Source organism: Simochromis diagramma, unplaced genomic scaffold (genome assembly GCF_900408965.1).
Source record: "Simochromis diagramma unplaced genomic scaffold, fSimDia1.1 OVJJ01000802.1, whole genome shotgun sequence".
NCBI lineage: Eukaryota > Metazoa > Chordata > Actinopteri > Cichliformes > Cichlidae > Simochromis > Simochromis diagramma.
This window is the reverse complement of record NW_024387492.1, coordinates 17,485,657-17,510,837: the sequence shown is the minus strand read 5'-3', so window position 1 is coordinate 17,510,837 and position 25,181 is coordinate 17,485,657. Positions and strand designations below refer to the sequence as shown.

The 25,181-nt window shown below is 38.5% G+C and overlaps 1 pseudogene; it reads right to left on the bottom strand.

Annotated features, from left to right (window-relative positions):
* Nucleotides 1-25,181, bottom strand: part of LOC120724704 — a 91,068-nt pseudogene that overhangs the window by 24,611 nt on the left and 41,276 nt on the right.

Sequence of the window (25,181 nt, the reverse complement as noted above, 5' to 3'; positions counted from 1 at the left end):
AAGAGATACAGCAAGGAGACACTTTAAAGTGGACATAGCTATATATTTTCATTCTTGTACTCCACTTAAGTAGCTTTGCATGATTCATAAAACAACGTAATCCAGTTTTAATTTTCCAACCGAACCTTAAGGAAGCCCCTCAGTTCATTATTGTCTATTTCTGATGTCACATATTGCCAAGAACTAAAAAAAAAAGTACAAACTCAATGTTTATAGCAGTCTGATGCCTGAACTTTTGGATTACATGAACAGATACTGACATTGTTATTTAAAAGTTTGGACAGGAGCACACTGGCCTCCAAATTTTAGTGAAAAGTAAGAATAACTAAATATCAGAAGGGCACTTAGAAAGCGCAGACCTCCACCAAGGCCATTTTTAAATAAAGTAATCCAGGTCGGCACCAAAATAGTAAAGGTTCTTTTTTTTTATACCTCTCCTCAAGTTTCATGGAAACTGGTAATTTTGCACATTTCATAACATTACAACCTAAAACTCATAATTGTACATAAGGATGGCATTTGAGTAAGCATAGTGCCCACCTGTGATTATCAGTAATAGCTACCTGCAGAAAATCAAACTTCGGTGCTGAAAGATGACACAGTAATGTGGCCCTGAGTTGAGCTCTCTGCTTAAAAAAAAAACAAATAAAAAAAAAAAACTAACCATGTGCTCACTCCTACAGGTGAGGTCCTATTGACCTAAAATCTTTCTAACACTAAAGAGAACCATTTGTTTGTTACTAGAAACCTGCTGCATTGCACTAAATAGAAAAAAGAAAAGGAGAAGAATGGTGAGGGCTACTGATGGCATAAATTCACGTGGAGGAGACAGTTTGTGACGGTGTTCTCCTGAGAATGACCCCGAGGTGAGAAGGTCACTTTTTCTCACTCCTGTTGACCTCTGACCTCATAAAATCCTAATCAGCCTGTTACATGGATCATAGACAAACCACACACACACTCGCTCACTCATATACACAAAGAAAGTGAGGAAATCTCCATATGTCTTCACTGGTCCCTAAAACATCTGGGAGACTTAAATAAAAAACTGTTTTTTTCCTTCCTGCAGCTAAATGGCAGCTATTTTTATTTTTATTTTTCTATTAGTGTAAATGTTTTGTGCACTAAAAGTAAAGCAAGCACACTAAAAAAAAATACATTTATTTTGCAGTTAACCTCTCTTGAAAATACTAAATCAAGTGGATATTTGGTGTGAACACAGCTGGCTTTGTTATGAGTTTAGAAGCTATAACTAACTAAATACTTTGTGGTTTACATTAAACAGCTGTTCATACTGACCCTCCTATAATAATCCAAATTCTTTACAATCTCAGAAAAAGGCTTCCCAGGCCCTTTCATCAATATATATCAATTTTTGTCTAAGGAAATAATCTAGGCTGTAGTATCCAGTGCACACCGACTGATTTCATATGAATTGAGCCCTTTGGCATTTAAAAGCCTGATGTTCTTTGTGTTTTGTCATTTTTACGAGAATTATAGAACCAAGAAGAAACAGGTTTCAGCCTTGTGATAATTTTCTCACATCACTCTGATCTTTTCTTGAAAGTGTTCTAATCTTTCTGTCGAACACAGAACAAACTGAGAAAATCCTCTGGATAAACTGCACAAATGTCTGGTGTATTTTTATTTAACAGTGTAATGGTGCACAGATTACATATGTACACATTAACCAGTTATTACTGTGTTAGTCTGGACAAGCTGACAGTCCTCTGCTTAGATTTCAGATTCCAAATCTTTACTCCAAGGATTTTGCTTATATATGGGAACTTTCTGATGGGCAGATGTTGTTTCATGGATTTGTTCTCTTAATGTCTTCAGACAGGCCACACTTCAGAAGCCAAGTTCACACAATTTTCATCAATTAATTCTTGTTTGGTTATTTTCCCTAACAAAAATATTAGATCTAGTTTCTTGTCATAATTTTCACCTGGTTTTCTGCCCCACAGTTTGAGATCCACTGATGTAATCCCAGACCAGAGTGGCTGGACTGTGGCGGCCACACCATCTGTTGCAGGATGAGTTGTTCCTCATGTGGCTGAAGATAGATCTTTATGACTCTGGCTGTGAGTTTGGTGTCGTTGTCAGGCTGCAGAACGAATCTGGAGCTGATCAGATGCCTCCCTGCTGGTATTTTGTGACCATAAAATAAGTTCCTATACCTTCTGCAGTCTGTATGTGTGCATGCTGGATGAACCGTAGTTTGACATTTTTAACATACACACATGTCGCCCTTATTTACATTCCTTCCATCTTTGTTTAGGCATTCTTGTCATTTTACCCTAACAATGTAATTCACCACAATATTTTGCCACAGTAACAATGAGCTTCAGGGTCAGACATTAAAATGTTATGCAGATACAGCAGGAATTAGTCCAATTACGGGTTTGGAATTCAAAAGTTTTTAGGCTTGGTGCCTGAAAAAAGGTCAGCTGTTAACACCAGCTGTAGAAATTTTGTTTTGTTCTACAACATTAAATATGCAAATATACCAATCTTGAATTTTGGCCCTTTTATGTGTCCCGCAGAAGGTGATTGTGAATAAGTGGCTAAATGAGCTGGTTTTAAAGTAGTGAAGTAGGCCACGAAGTGCTGTACAGAGGAACCAAAGTGTTAAAAAGAAAAACAGCAAGTCTAGAGGGCAGGAAAAACAGAGCTGGGCTCCAGTCTAATATCTTAGCTTAGAAAGATTCCCAAGTCATTGAAGAGACCCTGAAGTATCTGCTTGTCAGGCATAATAAGAGCTCCAAATACTTTAAAAAAGCTGCTTCAGGTCATCATTTATAACCTCATTTGGCAGAGGATACACTGGACCACCATTCACGGAAGTATAGAAGATAACAATATGCTGTAATTCACAGCCACGCTCTATCAGACTGTTCATGAAAACAACCGACATAACTGACAAGCACCACAGATAATGTATTAAATAATTAGTTCTTCACTTCATGTCATGACCTGCTGTCATGTTTTTAACCTCAAGTGAGAGTTTGTTAAACCCACAGCTGAAGATTAAGCTGCTGAGATAAAATCTACTTCTTTTGAAGTTATTGCTTTGCGTGAAGAACCTAGGTTTATATATAAAAATATCTGAGGTATAAGTGAACTGAACATGAAATATTTAGACAATAAGATTGGTGGGTTGATTAAGGTCCAGAGGGAACACTGGGACTGTAGTTTGATGTGCTTCATAGAGATGTTGCCACACTCACGTGAATACACACACTCTGACCGTACTTGTCTTCAGGACTTTTCAGTTAATCTGAGCGATAAGAAGAAATGTGTGAGGACTGTGTGTGGATAGCTGTGATTTAAATATGGTGTAGAATAGGGCTGTGTCATATTGTACTGTCTGTGATAACAAGGGTATAATGTTTTACATGATAGAACAGTGCCATGTCGAGATATAAATTATACAATAATGCTATGCGTTTAAGTTGCCTAGCAACAACGACACAAGCCCAAACATGTCTAAGAGCAGGAGCAGCGTGCTGATGACCACTGAGTACCTAAAAAAGGACAACCACCTCTATCCTCTAAGCAAAATTATTGGAAAAACATGCTTAAAAGCTGTTACCATTAAAGGTGGAAACAACAAACTTGTTTCACCAAGTCTACAAAAGAAGAGATACTAACAGCTGGTGATGTGTAACACAAAAGTAAATAAATGACTCAATCAAACATCGCTGGAGTATTTGTTAGTTGCACTCTATGTGGCAGGAAGAGCAAATGCTGGATGGTTATTACTCATGCGGTTATGTGGTGGTACAGGAGGGCTTTAAGCGACTGGCTAAAAAGCTCGACATCCCAGGTGGACAATATTGCTTTAATTTCTGTTTTATTATGCGGCAATATTTGTGCAGGCTCCTAAAGAATTACAAGGTTAAGTTACTTTAGTTAAATGTTAAACCGAAGTGTCATGATTATGTTATAGTTAAAATTCTCAGGACATCATTGTAAGCTCCATATTGTTATATTTTGCTTTCTAGTCACTGAGCTCATTTACTTTATTTACTTTTTCCTATTTTCTGATTAACTGAGCTCCTTCTGTTCTGTAGTTTTTACCACACTGTACCATTTTAATTGAGCTATTCTACTTATTTTATGCTTTGTTGTCATATGTTGTGTTTAAAGGTTTGGTATAAATGAAGTTTATCTTAAAACACAAAGAAGAAAAGACTGTAAGGGGGTAGGACTGATCATGTATCAATTCCACACTTTTTTAGAAACAAAGCTAAGACACTGAAAATCTGAACTGTTCACATCATCCTAGACTCCAAGATAAAGAACAACCAAGACTGGATCCCAACGATCCTTCATTCTAATCACACACACGACAGGGGCAGAAAATTAAGCTCAGTGCTGCCTCTAAGAGGGGCAACTCTTATAGTGAGGGTGGAGATGCTCTGCAGAACCAGAAGGACACCTGGTGAACCTCACCATGGAGATGCCCATTGTGAAGCAGTAATAGTCCAGAGTTTGAGGACTGTACAGAAGACATCAACCCAAAGTTCAGGAAAAGAGGTCCTGAAACTCTGGGTTTTGCTGCAGTTCATTCTCATGGAATTTATACCTTAAAGCTAAGAAAAAATATTCAGAGAAATCATCACAAACATTTCATCATCACTAATGACACAGCACAGCAAAACATTACAATCCAATGCAATCTCCAGCTTCTATATCATGCGTATCAGAATCTCAATGGAGGTTTTCTGTGTTGTTTACAGGAGCAGTTTTGACTAGGAGGTGCTAACCTCTTAATATTACCACCTTACGATTGTGACAGCCATGCGCACTGTAACTGTGATATAAAATGTTCATCCTGTTTCTTCTCTAAATTCTAAATTGTAATTTGATCTCAACCTGGGCTCATCTAAACTTTTTGCTGTTGCTGTGAAAGAAACTCAATCATTACGTGAAGCATCTGGACCGGATCATCTCATTAGAGGACTTGGAGCTGGCTCGTGCTGCTGAGTGAACTCGGCCAAAGCCAGTCCTGCTTACTGGATGAAACTGTGTTTGTTGCCTGGCAACCTTAGCTGATTGAACACTCCACCAGGAAGTTTTTTTCATGGATGAGAATGACTCACTGGTGACAGGCAGATATGCATTCATCACCTGTTGGGTTTCTGTGAGCGCAGGGCTCTGGGCTGAAATAACCTGCAGGGTCAGCTTCATGCAACCAGCACTACATAAAAAAACACAAAGGGATTTGTCACCTTTATTCAAACTGTGGATGCAGTGAAGGCAAAAAATTATTATTAATCTGATAATATTACTGGTAGCTTTACAGGGAATTTATAGCACAATTCATCACTATCATCACGATACCCACAGGACCATATTACCTGTTTGTTCTGCAAATGAAATGCAGAAAACCTACAAATATCCCTTTACTCACAACACAGTATCTCATCCCAGCTCCTTCAGAGACACATTTACATGCAAATATTGTCACAACAATATCCTACCTCCTGCCAGTTTGGTCACTCACTACAAAAGAAACCACTGAACCAATAGCAAGACTACACAATAGAGCTTACATGATTCATGGCAACTTTCCCTCTCTAACCCACCACTGCATTGCACTCTTACATTCTTCTGCCCTGACTTTTCAGAATTACACAACTAGGCAAGCCAATAAAATTTTACTTTCACATTCAAAATCATTTCTCCTCTCTCTTCAGCACTTACTGCTATGTAGGCAAAAGATAGGACACATTACTACATTAGTTTTACATGCAGTTACAGTCCACCTCTCTGGACACTCCACCTCTCTGGGAACTCCCAGGCCCTCCAAAGGCCTATCTCCCCTCACCACACTCCCTGCCGGTGACTGATGCCCTCAGGGGTCGGTGCATTGGTGGTTCTTGGTGTCCGGGGCTGGGCGCTCAGGTATGTACCAGCTCACTCCCGGTGACTACTTGGCGGGGCCTGGTGCCTGTTGCTCGGTCAGGCCTCTTCCGGGGCAAAGGGGGCCCTCGGGCCTGCGGCCTCTGGGCCTGCGGCTCGGTTCACTCTGGCCCAGCTGGCTGCCGGCAGAGCCGGCGGGCACGCCACTGCAGCCCCCTCTGGCTTCTGCTCCGAGGCTACTGGGTGACCCCTCATCTGGGGCTCTCCTCAGCCCTTCCCATGAGGGTGGCACGGATGCCCCTCCGGTGGTCCTCCTTGGGCTCTCGCACTCTGGGGCCTCTGGATGTCTGGAGCCTGGATCTCCTCCATGCCTGCTTCATGCCCTGGGGGACGGGGCTATGGCTCGCTACATCCTCTAGCAGACCATTACATGGGGAAACCTTTTGAATACAAGCGCGCTGATCCACACAGGTGTGCACACGGGTGTTCACTGTTCATAGACATAAACTACACCCCTTTTTTGGCTGCTATTTCCAAGCACATTGTGCGCTGTCGGTCCTGCTTGCTACACAACAACATTCAATATTTAGTATTTACTGCTGGGGTTTTATCCATTTTACCTACGGACTCAAATTATATGCAGTCCAATTCTTTTCATTTATGTTGTTTTTGCTGCATTGCTGCATTTCTTTTGCTGTTATATAGATTGTTTTTATGCATTGTAGTATGACTATATTTTTTTTCTATATTATGCAGGAGAGGAACCTGCTTTGTGAACCAGTTTAAATGGAGTAAGGCCAGTTAAATGAAACGTATGCACTGAAATCTTTGAAAATACATGAAACAACAGACTCTGTCTATGGAGCTTCCCATCAGCCTTTAAATACTTCACATCACCTGGAGCAATTACAATCAGGTGCCACATAAGGACAGGTCTTTTGTTTTCTGCCCACACAGCTGCCAGCTCACTCAAAGGCATCAAACTCTCTTTTAATAATCTGACTCAACATTACGACTGAGGGCAAGTTTAAGTTCTCACATACTGTTTTACTACATATAACATCAAGTAATTTATGCTGCAATCAATAAAAGTGTGATGACTGTGAGGTTTGAAATGACCTTCCAACCTATAAAACACACAGTAATTAGGCCAGTTGGCAGCATTTAAGCTGGAAGACTTTCACTTTGCTGGGGCTCATTCAAGCTTCTACTCTATGTTAGGCTGCAGAAGATTTTCTGGGTTCACCCGCATGTTTGGTCACAAATATGTGTACTTTTTTTTTTTTTTACATCAACAACTCCTGTGAATCTTTCTGTCAAAGAGGAACTTCTCAGATTCAACCAGAAGGTATCATGATAACAAGTTAAAATTTGTTTTAAAACAAAGAAACATTTCTTTGTTTCTTTGTTTCATTGTTAAAGGAGGAAAATAACCTGAAATGACTGAATCTACTTGAAACTAAAGAAAATTCTGTAATACCTCTGGTTTGAAACGCTATAAATATATATATATTTGTATATATCTGTCTGCTAGACATCTTCACGAGAAAATGATATGTGTGTATTGTCATGTGAAGGACAAATAACAGCAGGAGATGGCAGAAAGACACAAGGACAGCGGTTTTAATGTCGTAAGTTACGACTTTGAACTTTCACAAACCCCTTGGCCTGGTCAACGTTTTCACTCTCAGTGCCACCCCCTCAACCTCTGACCTCTCACCCTATGACCTAACCAATGAGCCGTTACTTAAACCACACCCACTTTAAGAGCGTGACTGACCCTGACCTGCAGACGAACCCTGCATTGCTCAACACTACATACACACATAGTGCAATTAAAAGAGCAGTTAAGACCCCTCCTCCCACGTTGTCAATAGGCAGCACTGCTCTTTCATTAGCATTGATCGCGGCCGAGGGACATGTTAAAGAAAGGCAATCAGTGTTTTTTCCAGGAAGCTCTCCTGAGAAATCCTAATGACATGGACTAAACAACATGTGTCTGATTGCTGTTTAAGGACAATAACAAAGTGTTCGGACTGACTGTAGCATAATAATTTGGTGATCTGGTATAGTTTTCCAATATTAAGTAGACATTTGGCCACTGGAAAATGACCGAGCAACAAAAGGTAACTGTTTAAAAATACACCCAAGCCTGATGGTAATCCTGGTAACTTGCTGACATTTTCCATTTGTTTACATATTTGGTAATATGTGAACTAATGGACAAATGACCTTGTGACTGGGAATGTTAATCTTCTACCAAAAAAACCCCCCTCTGGATTGGGTAGCCTTTAGTGTGCCGTGAATGAAGAGCTTCATATTTCAACCTAATTTGAGTGTCGTTCCAGCAACAAGAAAAGCAGGAAAGGCTTACAGCCATACAATCCTCTCCATTGATGAGATACTGTTACCTGGCAGATCTCACCTGACTATGAAACTGCTTTTCTGTCAATTTGAGCCTGTGAAAATGGGGGAGTATATAATTTCTAAACAGTTAATGAAATAATTGAGGCAAAATTTTATTATTGTTCAAAAACATAAGAATTTGAGTGTAACACCTAAATCCAGTTCTTTCTTCTTAGAAACATTCATAGAGCAAAGTCTTCTTAATGTCATTGAGTGAATACGATCAAACTCCAACCTAAATTATGTTAATTATATCATACAATACTTTGACGATTTGGTGGTGTTCCCAATAGAGTACTGGATTAAACTTTTCAAACTTTTCAAAATACAAGGACACAAATAAACAGAAAACAAAATTAGTATCTGGCTGTTTTTTGGACACAACCTAAATACACCAAACTTTACAGCGTCATATTTTGGTGTTCGTTTCCAAAGTATCACACACTGTTCCACCCTCAGGGAACTACAGTTGTACAAGACCTCTACAAAGAGCTAGTATTATGAAAAGGAGTCCAAGCTTTGTGGTCGTTTTCAAAATCTCTGAAGCAGAAATGAAGTTTTCTGCGATGACAGTTGATGTCCAAACAATAACCAAGAAAGGTTGGCATAGGAGGTTGTCAAGCAGAGGCAAGATTATCAAAGAAGATTTTTCTAAAAAAAAGAAAAATAATTGTTTGAATTTAACTTGTGTACCTTAGTTCTCTTTGCATTAATGGCTTCCAAACTTTAGATAATTACATAGGTGGCACACAAGGAAATTGGAAAGGTCTCAAGAGGGAAAAAGCAAAGTATTTTTGTTTTTCCTCTTGCATGGAAAGGAAAGGCTGTTTTATCACAAGCCAAATGAAAGCAGTATATGTATGACTCAATGATAAGTCTTAAAATAATATGTGCATGTTGCTTTAAGCAGACCAAACAAGAAGTGGGAACTGAAGGGTTAATTCAGTAGAAGGGACTGAGAAGCTCTAAAGCTCTTTCCCTCCAAAACCAACAAGTAAACAAAAATGACCCCCACTAAGTCAGTTCAAACAGTCTGTGAGATGTTCTACTCCCTCCACTTGGTCTAAAGCCAGCAGAAAGCATGAAAAAAGCTAAGTTAAACATCATTTTACTTTAGCCTGCCAAGCAAAGTCGTGTTGAAATAACTTGGCAATAGTTTGTCTCACATTTTGTTTTAAAAGAAAGAAAAACCTGAACTTAGGCTCACATATCTTCACACACTTGCAACACGTGCACACAAGAAAGAGAAAAAAATTAAATCACTTACAGGCCAGGTATGGTAGCTCTGCAACTGCAACCTCTCCTCCCTGGCTCTCTTCCTCTCTGTCATTTTCTTCGTCTGTCTCTCCTTCTCTCTAACCTCCTCTACCTCCTCCTCTTTCTCTTCTGTGTGTCTCCTGGGCTACACTCACCCTCAAGCCTTCTTTACCATCTCCCTCTGATTGGCTGCCACTGAAGTGTGTGATTTACTGGCTCCTTCACCTAACAGATGTTTAGGTGAACAACACACACACACAGATTGGTGGTGTGGAGTTATGTCTGGCAGCCCCAGGGCTATAAGTGAGATAATGACACACAGACACACACACACACACACACACTCAGTTTTGTGTGCGTGTGTGTGTGTGCGTGTGTGTGCGTGCGTGCATGTGTACGCAGGCTAAGGTCAAAGGTTAGGTAAGCCGCAGAGCTGACAAGGCTGTGGGATGTGTTAGGGTCAGCACCTCGCATATGCACACACAAATGTACACATTAATGCAGCCATACATTGACACAGAGGGAGTTAGACGAAGGTAAATAAAGCAAAGCTAACATAACTTCTATAAAATGAATTCTGGGAATTCGTGGGACCTCATATGTTTGCATACACTACTCTATAGAGCTAAGGCCAACGACATAAAAGATTGACATAGCCACCGCGATGTCACTGTGATGGTTGATGATGTCACAAAATGATGCCTTGAGCTAAACATTTGCATCATTGTCATCTTGGTGTTTTGAAACCTAAAGTGGCAAGAGAGGTGTGGATGCAACTGTAAAGCCTACAACCTTTTATCCCCCTTCTGGAGATGGACAACAGCCATAATTTACAGTTGCCTCAAGGCACTTTATATTTTAAGGTAAAAAACTTGAGAAAATGGCAATAATCAGATGACCCTCTATAAGCAGACACTTTGGCGACAGTGGGAAGGAAAAACTCCCCTTTAACAGGAAGAAACCTCAAATAGAACCAGGCTCAGGAAGGGGCAGTTATCTGGCATGACCGGATGGGGGTGCGGGTAGGAAGACAGGACAAAAAACATTAATGTCACATTATATTGACTAACCATCAAAACTACTAACTGTAACCACAAACTCATCAGGTATATGTTTTCTCATAACCTAGACCCAGGATGTCAAACATAAGGCCTGGGGACCAGAATCGGCACAGCAAAGACTCCAATCTGGCCCGCTAGATGGCTTTGGAAAATGTAAAGAAGGCCATATATTTTTGGACTTTTAACCTTGTTTTAATAAGTTCTAGAGCTTTTCCTATTGATAAAGACTCCATGTTTATTTATACTACACCAAATTACTTAACAGATCTGTGCGGTATGTGGCCCTTGATGTAAAATCAATTTAACATCTCTGACCTAGACAATTTGCGTTTTTCAGCAACCACAGGAGTCTCCCCCTACAGGCCATTAGAAAGACTACAAGTTTAAGGTAGCAATGATATGTGAAATAATAGTTAGCAACACAAAGTCAGTGAACTGACTGCCATTGACAGCAAAGATTGCTTTTTAGCTGACATACAGGGGTGGTAAATTCAGGGGTAACTTAGGCAACCATTGCCTGGATGTCCATGAGTTAGTTACCAATGGTTAAGCGATAAAGTGAGAAGTGACAGACAAATCTTGGACGAGGATTAAGTGATTAATTGATTCACTTTTTGTTGTTTTTATCAATCCTCCACACTACTGTATATGTGTACTGTTTATCATGTAAGTTGCGGAATGTGACCTTGCCCCCCCCGATTCACGGAAAATTTACACAGCTGTGAATATACTCAAAAAGCGTTTACACATAGGGAGTCTAAAATATGCTGAATGCAAGCTGTAATGCAAACATCTGGTGCAGCAATTGAGGGGTATATTGATAGAAAAAGAAATTTAAACTAATATTTTTTGTTTTATTACTTTTTCTAGCAAAATTGAAGGAAATGCCATCAGCCACAATGTTAGATTTTATGCTTCTGTTAAGTTTCTGTTGTTCAAACAAATTGAGCATTTAGATGAGTCCGTGTTGGGCACTGGGAAATAATAAAGTCACAGACTAAATAGGTATTGATTTAGCATTGGCATATGAATCAGTAAGGCCAAAAAAATCACTGCAAGCTGTATAAATCTTGATGGTGGAGGTAAAGTAACTGCTAGCTGAAGCAAATGATGTTTTTAAAATGCTGTGGATTGTAGTGTGTGACTTGTTTGTGACGATTAATCATATCTTGTTCAGGAAAGTGCTGCACACTACAAATAAAGGTGGGAGGCTAAAACAAGGCTGCGATTGAAGGTGTAGATTGTTAAAGATGGGAAAACGATGCATAATAAATGAAAAGATGCCACTGTAATTTTATTGGTCCAAGAAAAGAAAGCGACTCTGCAGAGTTAAAGGCTTTCCTCCAGACAACAGCGAAATGGGATATTGATGAGGGTGTTAACAGCTGGCTGCAGTTCAAATGACTGACAGAGCAAATTCACACACACGTGCACACAGGAACCTGGAACTGGTTAACCTCTGTCTCCAGCACTGATTTCACCCCCTCTCTCCTTCTGTCAAATATACACACACATGTACACTTTCACTGCTTTTCTTTCCCTTCTTTCACTCCATATCCATCTTTCTCTGCTTTACATCTCAGTTAAAACTCTTTACAGGATTCATTTTCTTGCCAATTCTCTTTTTTTTTCCTTCGACAACTTGTTTTTTCATTCTGTAGCATTCCCGTTTAACCTTTTCAGGCATTTTTGTATTCTGTTTATCATTATTACACTTTGACTCACACGTTTCCAGTCTACATTATAAACATTGCGCACTAAAGTTGGAACTAAATATTGTTGCAGATTCATGTGAGCTGTAGCTTAGAATTGCTTCTCATATTTCCTTATCTGATAATAATTACTTGACTCAATAATTAGAGAAATGTGTGGAGCATTACCATCATGTCGTGATGTTTTCAACAGCCCCATCAGTTGAGAACCGCTGGACTAAACTGCCAGTGGTGCATGAAGTGCTAATTGCACATCAGCGGGTGCAACAATAAACTGCTGCTGACATATCAGTCTATCACTATTGTCAATTTAATATTTGACTTAATAGCCTCTTTTAGAACACTTTGGTACTTTCCCTGAAGTATTCTTTTAAGACAAATTTTGTCCATTTTCTTTAAATGAAAAAAGGGATCTGACCTTTGCCCTTCTTCCTTCATTTCTGTTTTCCCTCTGCTTTTTTCTTTCCATTTACTTTTAACTTTGCCTCCTTTCTTTCATTTGTCTTTTTTGTTTTAATGTAGACACTTGCATATTTTTTGTAACATATATATTTGTACTGTTACCATGGTGGATGGTCACATAAAACATGACATGAAGATGAAAGGTTAATATAATGAGGTCAGTATATATACCAGTAATCCATGTGAGCTAAAAACTCAGCTTCAGATGCTCTAAATGATCAGTTTTAGGCATTTTGTTTTTAAGTCAATCCCCATAGACTCCAATGTTAAAATGCATAAATTTAAAGCACTAAGAAGCATGTTTACAGACTGATACAAATAAGTTTTTGTCTCTGTGAATAGTTAATTTTTAATTATTCACTGATTAGGAGACTACTAAGGCTTACAGTTAGTGGCATGTGTGCTTTGATTGACAGGTGTCAGTCAGTCAGCTTCAGCTCCACTAGTTAAGAGTCTTTCAGCATTTCTGTCACTTTTTAAAGAAAAAAAATTATGTCAATAATAATTTTTTGGTGTCGTAAAGACTGTCCAGGTTTCTGCTTTTAGCATTTACTCTTTTATTTTTCTTAGTCTGCATTAATTAGCAGTTATTTGTGCCTGTGCATTGTGTTTATACAGTTTATCGATGTATCTTGTTAATCATACAGTATTTGGACCCTCTGGTCCAAGTATTCTGGCTCCAAAATAAAAACACTATAGCAATAGCCAAAATGCCAATGTTGAGACTTTAAAATGAGCCTGTGCTGGAAATGAGTATTTTTATGCTATCGTCTAATTATCCATGTAAAAGTCTCATTAAAATTAAAAATCACCTCTTTAGAAGTGACCTGTACAACAGTTCAGCAGATATTGATAGCATGATAGGCCACCTTTGGATAAATTAAAGTTTAAAGAGCTTTCCTATTAGTCCCACTAGACTCATGTAATACAAACATAGCTTTGGAGAGCTGCTAATGACTCAGTAAGTGAGAGGATAGTGTTGACAGGAAGCCAGGCATACTCTACCTCTCTTTCTCTCTCTCCATCTGTCACATGCACATGCAACAGTTTGCAGATTGAAGACAAGCTGGCATCAGTTAGACCAACTAGACTCTGTATGTGTTTACATATGCTCCAGTTAAGCAGAAAGGTTTTTTTGAAATCATAATCGTCATTTTCACCAGTGAGGAGCTGATTTATAGTTTATGAAGTAATTTAAAGCTCTTTTTGCTCTTTTCAAGCGATCTCATGTCACGTCTCACAGGCTTCAAAGTTTGTGTCCATCAAAAACTGACTGCACAGCAGAACAAGTTCAAACACGAGGGAAATGCAACCACGTGTGGTTTCTGCTCACTCTCGCTTTCTTCCTTCCAAATGCTGTTGCTTTTTTCTCACACGCTCGCTCATGTCCTTGTGTGTGTCAATAAGCCTTAATGACTTTCTCTCTCTCCTTTTCACGACCACACACATACACACTTCCTGTCTCTTTCACTCATTCTCTTTTTTCACTTTAAGGTCATCTTCACACACTATATGCCTTGCTCGTGGTTACAGCACAGTTAACCAGCCAAGCATTTTCCTTGAATTACTATGTGCTTACTACTATAACTATGACCTCAGTCAACTACTCTCAAAGCATTTCACAAATGCTGGGTCAAACCTGCAGGTTAAACTACCAACTGGTCACTTATGTCTCAGTTATGAAGGTACTTGGTGGGTAAGTCTAAAATTCCCTCTCTTTAAGCTCTATTTTGATCACAAGTTCCAAAGGGGATCATTTGTTTCTCTCTTTGCTACATATTTCTCCAAATTCACCTCCTAGTGACTCACTTTGTCCACCTGCTTACTGTCTGCCTTGCAAGCACCAAGCTGCACCTGTTTTCAGCAGGTTTCTGTGCTCCAAGCAGCTGTAGCTGCAGCTGGAAGACGAACGAGTAGAAGAGAGCTGCAACACTGAACCAAAATGATGATTTTAGAAGGAAACAGATTAAATAATGAGTGCAAGGACACATCAAAGAATAAGAACAATCTAAGAACAACTTATTGTTATGTTGTTGAGAACATCTTCCTAAAATAAAAGTTTTCTAAAGTGTTTTTGAATACCGTTGTTTTGTTTCCATAATAAGCAGGAAATCTGGATGCTGATGCACCATCTGTCGCAGCAAGCCTACTTTGGCAGTTGACTATACAGTGCTAATTATAAATAGAAATGACGACTTGGATATAAAAATATATTTGACACCACATAAAAATGTACCAAATAAATTTAGTAAGATATTTAAAGTCATACACACACCAGGCTGAGTTTTTAAAATAAACTCCTGTTTTAAATGTCCCAAGATTTCAGGTAAAGTTATAGAGGATGTGATAATGTTGTAAAAAGAGGAGAAAAATCGAGACATATATTTAAAAGTAAAGGACAAATGGGTGGGACATCAAGATTACAGCTGTTTACAAGTACTCAGGATCTTTAAAGAAAACACTTCTCTCTTATAATATAATATAATATAATATAATATAATATAATATAATATAAATATCCATGGACTCACCAGTCACTTTCAACTTTTTAAGCGTACAGGAAGGGTTCATTGAAAGAAAATGTGATGGGGCTGCAAGGCTACACAGGAGAAAAAAAAGACACTGTTTCACACAAATGTTTATTACATCTAAATTGCACTACTGGTACACTTCAGACCAATGTCAACCAAATATCTTTGGTGGACAAACAGTGCATGTGAGTCTACGGGAAAGGAAAAGATGCTATTTTCACTTTCACTGTGTCAACTGTTGGGTAAATGCTGCTGCAAAAAGCTTGTAATACTGAAAGGAAACAGGTCATCTTCCACAAGCCAAGTCGTGGAGGGGAAGTCCACTCCCCTCCAGTGTAAACAAACAAACTCTGCAGAGCAGAGCAGGGTGACTGCAAACACAGTAAAGTGATGAAGGCCGAACAGAAAGCCCAAAGAGGTCAAGTTAAATAACATAATGACACACTGAATGCTGACAAGAAAAAAATCTTTCCAGATGTCAGTGTTTTGACCCAAAACAGACAAATGTCTACCCCACACTTACGACAAGTTCCAACAAGTATAAGAAATTGCTAACACTGGACAAACGGGGCAGAATAAAAGCAAATCACAGTAAAGAGCTCTCAGACAACACTTGTTCCAATCAAAGCTCAGTTGAATGTAATAAGCTAATTATTGTTATTCTTACAGTATTATTTAAATACTGTGCAGGGTTTGTGTAACATTATGATTTTAAAGACATTTTTTATACAATTCTAAGTGTCAAACTGGCTGAAAGGTTTTGGCTGGAAAAAAAACTAAACAATTATTTGGAGGTAAGTGAATTTACAAAGACCCATTTCTCATACTTGCTAGCAGTTGCAGGTGTAATCTCAGTTAATGTAGCTGGACAAGAACCTCTACAAAGAACACAAACAAAACTAAACTAACCTAAAAGAACACAAAACTTCAATATAAATACACACACACACACCTTGGCCAATCAGATCATGAGAGGACAGCTGAGGGCCACTGGTATTGATACCAGTGTCTACCATGTGCATCCAAGGTGTTCAGAAATCATTACTGTCTACCTCACCTCCTCTAGAAAGGCAGAAAGCCTCACACAGCCATCTGTTGCCAATAAAGCACCAGATTTGTTCCGGTAGCGTTGGCACAAAAAACCCTAAAATGTTTCAAGAAGGCTTTTCCAACTGTTTAGACTGGAATGACACACACTTGCAATTTGCAAAAAGGACCAAATAAAGTCCCTTATTGATATAATATTTTCCTGTTATGTTTTTGCTGGGGACACATTGGAAAACTTTTGCTTTTACACAGTAAAATGTGTGAGGCCAAATGTATCCCAGACCACCAGTGATTGAATCGCAACATTTACACTTATGGCACTAATCTGACTGATCAAGGTACATTTTAAAGCCAAGTGTAGCCAATTTAATTGAACAGTTAGCTACTATTTGAACTTGTATGCTGCACACAACCTTTTGTTCAATATGTAACCCTTAACCAGTCCATGAATTAGGCTTTAAAACATTTAGTCAGGAGAAGTAGAAGATCTAAAACCATTTGATCCCTATCAGGCTGAGCCTTTTGTTAGTTTTACTTGCAGGTGTGTACTTCTCTGTTTAGTTTAGATGGGGTGCATGCTGCTGTGCAGACTGCAACTACAACTAGAAAGGCTGAAATTGATCAAGAACCTAGAGAGATATGTGGGCTGGATTAAAATTCCAGAAGGCCAGATTTGGCCTGTGTGGCTTGATTTGGACACAGGAGGTTTTGTCTTACAATTTTACCAATTTGAACAAAATGATAGAAACGAAACACTTTTGCTTGAGAGATGAAAATGACATTTGTGAATAAATAACCAGCCACAAGGAAGAGTCAGACTCATGACTTCTGATTCTGGAGATAATTTCTTACCCCACTGAATTCTGATGTGTCTGAACCACAGGGTTTTAATGGTGACACTGGGTGTCTGAGAAGTGATAGGTTTGGCAGTACTAACAAGCAGGCTCCCCAGTATAAACGGAAATGGCATAAAAGCATTGTTTTTACTGAAATAATGGAAGTCAGGTAATTGCAGTCTGTGTCTTTGGAGTGTCTGTTGTGTGCTGTCCAATCACAAGGATTGTATAATGAAGTAAACCATCAGTCACATGGTGTTGATCATGAAAGGCCACAAAGAAACCCCAAACACGCCCAAAAACATGACGGTGGTTGTAATAAAAACCCCAAACATGTGGATTTGCTTTTATCACAATAATATAATCAATATTTCTGGCTTTGTGAGGGAATGTCTGACTAGACCACTAACATCTGGCTGTCTATGACTATTAGGTGCAGTTTTTGCCCTCAGGTCCAAATAGGGCTGCTCAATTAATCGAATTTTAATCTCGATTACGATCTGGGCTTTCAACGATCATTAAAAATGACTGAGCCGATTATTAGCCCCTCCCTCGTGCTTTACTCTCGCGCTGCTCCGTGTGGCAAATCGAGCACACCTCTCTGCATTTCGAACACATGTCACAACAATTAAGAGGACCCGAGGGAAGCTCAGAAAGCTAAGCAGAAGTTATTTGGAGAGGAGAGTGACTGCCGTTGGTTGAAAAGAGAGGTAAAAAAAACTTCAGTGGTGTGGAAACATTATGGGTTCGCGGAGTCAAACGTTGATCAAGTAGACATAGTTTGTAAACTTTGCTACAGTGTCGTAGCTGCACCACAGAGCAACACTGCAAAGTTCACTAAACATAGATGTTTACATTTTTCATTTATTTTTTATATTGCAAACATTTGCACTGTTATCAGTATTTGCACACTATTTTATATTATTTTTTGAAAATCTTTAAAGTCATTATTCAATACATTGTTATTGTTAAATAAATATCGTCAAATAATCGAGATCTCAATTTCAGTGAAAATAATCGTGATTATCATTTTTGCCATAATCGAGCAGCCCTAGGTCCAAAGAAAGGTTTGGCTGAAATCAAACAGATCGATGAGGTTTCCACCAAAAAACAGGGAGCTGCAGAAAATTTAAGACTTTCTAGAAACTTGTAGTGTTTGAAGATTGCCATTTTTAAGACCTTTCAGACCTGCAGATACCCTGAATTCTTGTTTTATATCTCAGGTTACCCAAATAACACATGTGGTATAGATTATGTAAATTAAAAATATGTACAACATTTATGATTTGAATCTAACCTCTGACCTTGATGCTCCCCTCAAGGAAGCATTAATAACGTCCCCCTCAATGAAACATATGGCAGTGAAAGAGCCTACAGGTGGATGCCAGGTGGAGGCAGCATCAGTAACAGCAAAAGATGTGTAAGAGAAGGTAAAGGATGTCAGAGTGTGCCATGTGGGTGAAGTCAGCTAAAGGAATCCTTGCCGTAATGAAAAAAAAAAAACAGTCACAGGAAATGTTTGGACTTTTCTCTCATTTTTATTTGAGTAAAATAAAGCCCCAATTCCAAAATCAATTGGAACGCTGTGCAAAATGTAAATAAAGGCAGAATTCATACGATCTGCAATTCTCATAAACCCATATTTTATTCATAGTAGAACATAGAAAACATACCAAATATTAAACACTTTATAACACTTTACTATCTTTTGAAAATAATTTAGCTCATTTTGAATTAGATGGCTGCAACATATCTCAAAAGCTGAAACAGAGCAAAAAAAAAGGATGAAAAGTCAGAGGTACTAAAAAGAAACAGCTACAGGAACATGTTGAATTAAATAGGCTAATTATCAGTAATATGATTATATATAAAAAAGAGCATCTTAGAGTCTCTGGAAGTAACGAGAGTTTCACCAGTCTGCAAAAAACTGCATTTACAGATGTTCCTCAATAGAAAATTGCAAAGACTGAATATCAATACATAATATCATCAAAAGATTCAGCAACTTGGAGCAATCTATGTGCACGAGGTACAAAGCTGAGCCCTGAGGCATTAAAACAGGTTTGATTGTATCATGGAAATCACTGCATGAGCTCAGGAACCGTGCCATCCAGAAATTCATATTACATCTCTATCACATGAAGAAGATGCTATGTGTGAACATGATTCAGAAACAATGGCATCTTCTCTGAGCCAAAGTTCATCTAGAACAGGGGTGTCAAACTCAAAAACACAGTGGGCCAAAATTCAAAACTGGAACAAAGTCGCGGGCTAACATTAATATTTATTGGAAAAAAAATCTTCCTCCAGATATAAGAATGAATCTTTTCTTATGGACTCAAAAAAGTTTTGCTGGAAAACTGAATATGGAACAAGCAAAGCTTAATACTAAACAATATATATATTAGCTGTATAATACCAGTAGGCCATCTCTAATAGTAATTTGGTATGGCTTCGCGGGCCAAATGTAATTAGGCTGCGGGCCAAATTTGGCCCGCGGGCCAGAGTTTGACACCTATGATCTAGAATATACTGAGATGAAGTGGGAAACTGTTCTGTGGTCAAATTTGAAATTCTTATTGGTAATTATGGACACTGGAACCTCCAGACTAAAAAGGAGAGGAAGCATCCAGCTTATTTTTAGCAATCAGTTCAAAATTATGCATCTCTGATGATACGATACAATACGATACGATACGGTACGATACGATACGATACAATACGATGGGAGAAGAACATCCAGAAAGGCAGCATCAGTGCAGAAAAACATATACAGGTTTTAGAGCAACAAATGCTCCCATCCAAAGTCTTTTTTCAGAAAGGCTTTGGATGCTTCAGCAAGACAATGCTATACCACATACTGCAGCTACAACAGCATGGCTTAGTTTCTCAAAGAGTGCTGAACTGTCTGCCTGTAGTCCAGACCTTTAACCAGCTGAAGACATCTGGCATATCATGAAATGAAAAAATACAATAAAGAAGCCAGAGGACTGTTGAGCAGCTAGAATCCTATATGAGACAAGTATGAGACAACATTCCTTTCAAATAGTCTAGCAGCTGGTCTCTTCAGTTCCCAGATGTTTATGGACTGCTGTTAAAAGAAGAGGGGATGCTACACAGGCCTTGGCTTAACTTTTTTGAGACGTGTTACTGCAATCAAATTCAAAATGACTTTGATATGTTTTCTATGTTCTACTGTAAATACAATATAGGTTTATGAGATTTGAAAATCATTATATTTACATTTTACCCAGCATCCCAACTTTTTGGGAATTGGGGTTGTAAAAGTTTAACAGACACAGAACACATGGAGTTCATATCCCCAACATATAAAGTGAGACTGTAAATCGTGACAACACTCAGAGCAATATTACTCAGCACGCAGTTCTGTCAAGGTTGATTTAATATCTAAAGGGGATTTCCCTCTTTCTCTGGATTACTCAGCATCGCACAAAGCGAACCACAGCTAATTTCCACTGTAGTTTGGTTGCTTTAAAAGGGCATCCCACATCTATAAAACCAGTTCAAAAGTTTATAAATCTTCTTGGTCCACCTGTAAAACTTTTACAATATATAAGACAAGAAGTTCCATCAAAAATATTTAAGGAGCATATTTGCTCTAACTGGGCTCCTAAATAAACGTATATCAGTGTAAATACGAGCTTTTCCGTTGCTCACCTCCATCTTCCAGCGACTGAGCCATTCTTCTCTCTGTCTCCTGCTGATATAGTATGGATCTCCAGCCTGAAAAGTTACTCTGGGGACTGGCCTTCTCCGCAGCCTCCCAGTCTCTCCCTGCATGTACACAAAAAGCTTGTTATATATTGCGTATACCATGAGAGTGATTGATTTAACCATGTAGAAAACATGCAAAATTGCTGCAGACACTTGTTTTCTCACCTCTCTGGGGGAGTCGCAGTTTCTGTCATCTGGCTCGTCTGCAGGGGAAAAAAAAGTTACAGGAAATGGCTCATTTGTACAGGTTTAACGAGAGATTTAATGAGGATGTAAAGACGTGGTTTTCATCACTTTGCCCCAGTGTACTTATGTACAATTACCATTCCCTTAAAAGCTGCAACATGTAAGTTCTTTGAAAGGTAAAGTTTTAGATAAATGAATTACACAAAAGATAACATTTGTTGTTGTAAATAAACTGTTTAAAGTTTTTATACTGAAAGAAAATTAGCAGAACTTTTCCGAATGCTGTTCAATCTAAGGTAATAATCATATATGGGCAAAGAGCATTAAAGCTGTACCCTTATTCCTCTCCGCTGGCTCTTGTTTCCGACGCCCGCGCTTCTTGCGAGGGGAGGGTGAAGGCGCCGGCTCCTCAGGCGGAGTTGGGGGGGCGTTTGCACAGGGGTCAGAGGTTGCCATCTCCTGGGAAACACACAGTGCACAGTCTAGGTATGAGAAAACTGTTGAACGCCCTCGTCTACACCCATCAAAGGGTTCCACAGACATAATAATCATACACACACACACACACGTGCAAGCTCTATACCCACACATAAAACAAATGCCTAAAAACACACAGTCAAAGAGCTACTTCAAAACTGCACACACATATTAGTCTGCAGAGGGCGTCTGCACAGGATCACTGTAATAAACACCCCCAGGTACCATTAAAACACACACAAACACACACACACCTTTGAGGTGACGATGGGGGGGGAGGGGGGCTATACTGATGCGAATAACAGTGCTAAATGATCCTAACTGCTCCTACAAGTTTAAATGTATATATATTTACAGATGCATGCCTAATATTAAGCACAAATTTAAAATGAATTTACACTGCAAAATATCAATATGGCAATACTCGTGAATTATGAACTCAAACAATCTTCTGCCTCTAGTTCAGGGGCTAATCCATTAGCTGACCAGCTTTAATAATGCTAAACCAGGGGACACAGCAGGGTTTTTTTTTAATATGTGTGTGTTTGTGTGCTGCTAAAAGATTTTATAGATCGTTGGTTAAAAAGTGCAGAGCCAGAGGTGAATGTCAAACTCAAATGCTACGCTAACTCTAGCTTACGCTAACAGGCATGCAAAGGCTGTAATGAGCGGCTGAGGCGGCCTGTAAAAGTCAGATAATGCAGAAAGGTGACTAAAAGGGCCTTGGGACACATTAAAATACTCCAGCACACACTTTTAACACTTGCAGTCAAACAGAAACAAGGTTGTAATCCAAAGTTACATTTCTGGTGGCCTTACAGCATACATAATAGCTAAAATGTACTATTTTGCTTTAAATGTATGCTGTTGCCCTTTTGTAAAATAACAGTAAAGAGTTATCTACATTTATAGACCACCAGGTTCTTAGACTTAATGTGGGATCAAGCAGGGTCTCCAGACTCCATATAGTGACAGGGTAGCACTTTATATTTGTTTACAGAGTTAGAATCAAAACTAGAGTTATAAAAGTAAAAAAAATGCATTAAAGATTACTTATAATACTTCGTCAGCACTTATTAAAATTAAATCAAATGCTAAAGGGAGAACTATTCATAAATATAGTGTTTAATAGACTTAATTAATTACAACAAACACATCAAACTCACACTACATAAATCAAACCAATCCACTAAAGTCAACCACTTTGGTCCAAGTGGTTGACTTTAGCGTGAAACTTGCTATTTGAAATAATACATTTGTGTATTACTATAAAAAGCATATTAAAAATTGTGGATATCTACTGATAATAATACATTAGCTAAAATGAATTAAAAAGATGTGAACAAAACACGTGGTATGAATTAAACAAGCTGAAAATGATAAAAAATAAAATAAAATTAAAAAAAAGTTAGCACACCATTGTCTATCCTGTGAACCATGACGTGCCCTTGATGTGAGCACGTGGCCTTTAACATTTATCATTTTAACCCAAATATGAAATTAAAGCTGCATTAAACAATAAAGAAAACACTAAACCAGCTCCTAACTTTTAAGCAAACAACTGACTACTTACACATTCAGCAGAAACAGAGGAATCTGGGTTTGCAGTCATCTTTTTGGCCACATGTTGAATGTAAATTCATTTCAGCCCTGGTTTGGTCCACAGACTCTTGAGAAAAATATCTGGATGTCTTTGGGTTGCTATAAGTGCTCGCCGTTCTTCAGCTACTTCGCCTCTCCGTCATTTAGCGCTACACAGAAAGTGTAAAGCCGGCTTGAGTCAGCTGGTTATACACTTCCTTTTGCAAGAGCAGGTGCACTGGTTAAGCTTCACTGAACCAATCCTACGACCTGATTGAAAAGCAATAGGTGGATATTGCTTAATGCAGCTTTAAAGATGTGCTGATATTTATATGATAGTTTATAGTGAAGAAAAAGGCCACAAATGTGCTGCAAGCAGGCATAAATGCATCGAAAAGCAAGCTATTTTTAGCACAGTGGAACTTTCACCTTTTCAAACAACTTCTCTTTGCACTTCCTCTTCTCTCAGAATCTATCGTCGCCTTGATCTTGACTGACAGACAGCCTGGAAAGTACCTGACTTTACTCTACAGCTGACAAACTTTAAACTGACTGTGTATACATTGCAGCAATCCAGCTAAGGGCAGCTTTTAGCTGGATGAAACGTTTGATTACACCCAAGGGTAGGCTGAGCAGAGAACAGGATGTAACAAACAATAAAACAATGGTGCACCAAAATAATAGAATAAGCAATCACACTACAGCAAATTAATACATGCCAGCTGTGTTTATGTTTTACAGATGTACAGCCGAAGTAGCTGCATGTATTGTTAAAGTGTAAGATGTGAAAATAGGCAAATACCTTTTGTAGAAATCTGTGTTTTTCCTGTATATAAAAATGATAGAATCTACCAAAGAAACAGTGGGATTTTTCATTATGATTTGAAAGTACAATTTTGCTTATCAAATGGCCAGAAATAAAAAAAAATGTACAGACTTCTGGTAAGACTAATTAAACTTAGTTATATGCAGACCAGTTGCGCTTATGTGCATCCCCCAACCCTACAAAAAGGCCCAATCCGAGCCAGTAAAAACCCTGGAAATGTGTACTGCAGGTATTTTTGCTTAAATTGAGCAATTAAGAGGAGAAATGTCAAAACTATGCACAAGTCACATCAAAGCACACCACCCAGATTTCCCCAATATTTTTATGTTTTTAAGTCCCGCACCCTCCTGTTGTGGAAAATTGCAATACATGCATCCATAGTTTGTGTTATCCTAGCTGCCAGATCATAAGATACAGTCAATATACACATTTAATACCAACACAGCTTGGCAACCAGATTGAAAGGGAGTCCTCACACACTGGGAATATACAACCTGAGGGCTATAACTACCCCACGACCTTCTCCATCTGACCCTGTGTGTGCAAAAAGCAAAACAAAATAACCTCCCAGAAATCAGTGCTCAGGAATCCCAAGGCAAGCCTGTACTGCTTTACATAACTAAAGACTAATTTCAGTGTTTTAAGTGTATGTCTATCATTTTTCATGTTAGCAGTGTTTTCATTGCAACCTATAAGTGGAGATGAGTGCAGTTATCGATTGTATGGCTTTTTTTTTTTCAGTACGATGCTCTAGAAACAAATTCTGTCCAGCCTTAAGTTTGATACGTAATGAATTAGCTGCAAAATAGGCATTGAAATGAAAAGGAATCAGTAAATGTGGGGCGAACCATATATATAATTATTCTAGTATGGATCACAGAATTGCAATTTCAGTAAAGTTGGAAAGATTCAAAAACTCTATTAACGCTATTTGAATCTTCATACAGGTGCATGTTCATTATTTGAAAATTAAAATATACATTAATAAATGAAGACATTAAAAAAAAGGCTTATCTCCTAAGAAGTCATCTGTAGCAGTCAATATACTCTGTTTTCATTGACAACAAATTAATTAAGTGTCCAATTACTAATCAGAAGCCGCATATACACAGAGCTTTTGCATGGAAAGAATGTAATACTGCTTAAAAGCCTAGCTACAATTTCTTAAATCACATTTTATACAGTAACTTTAA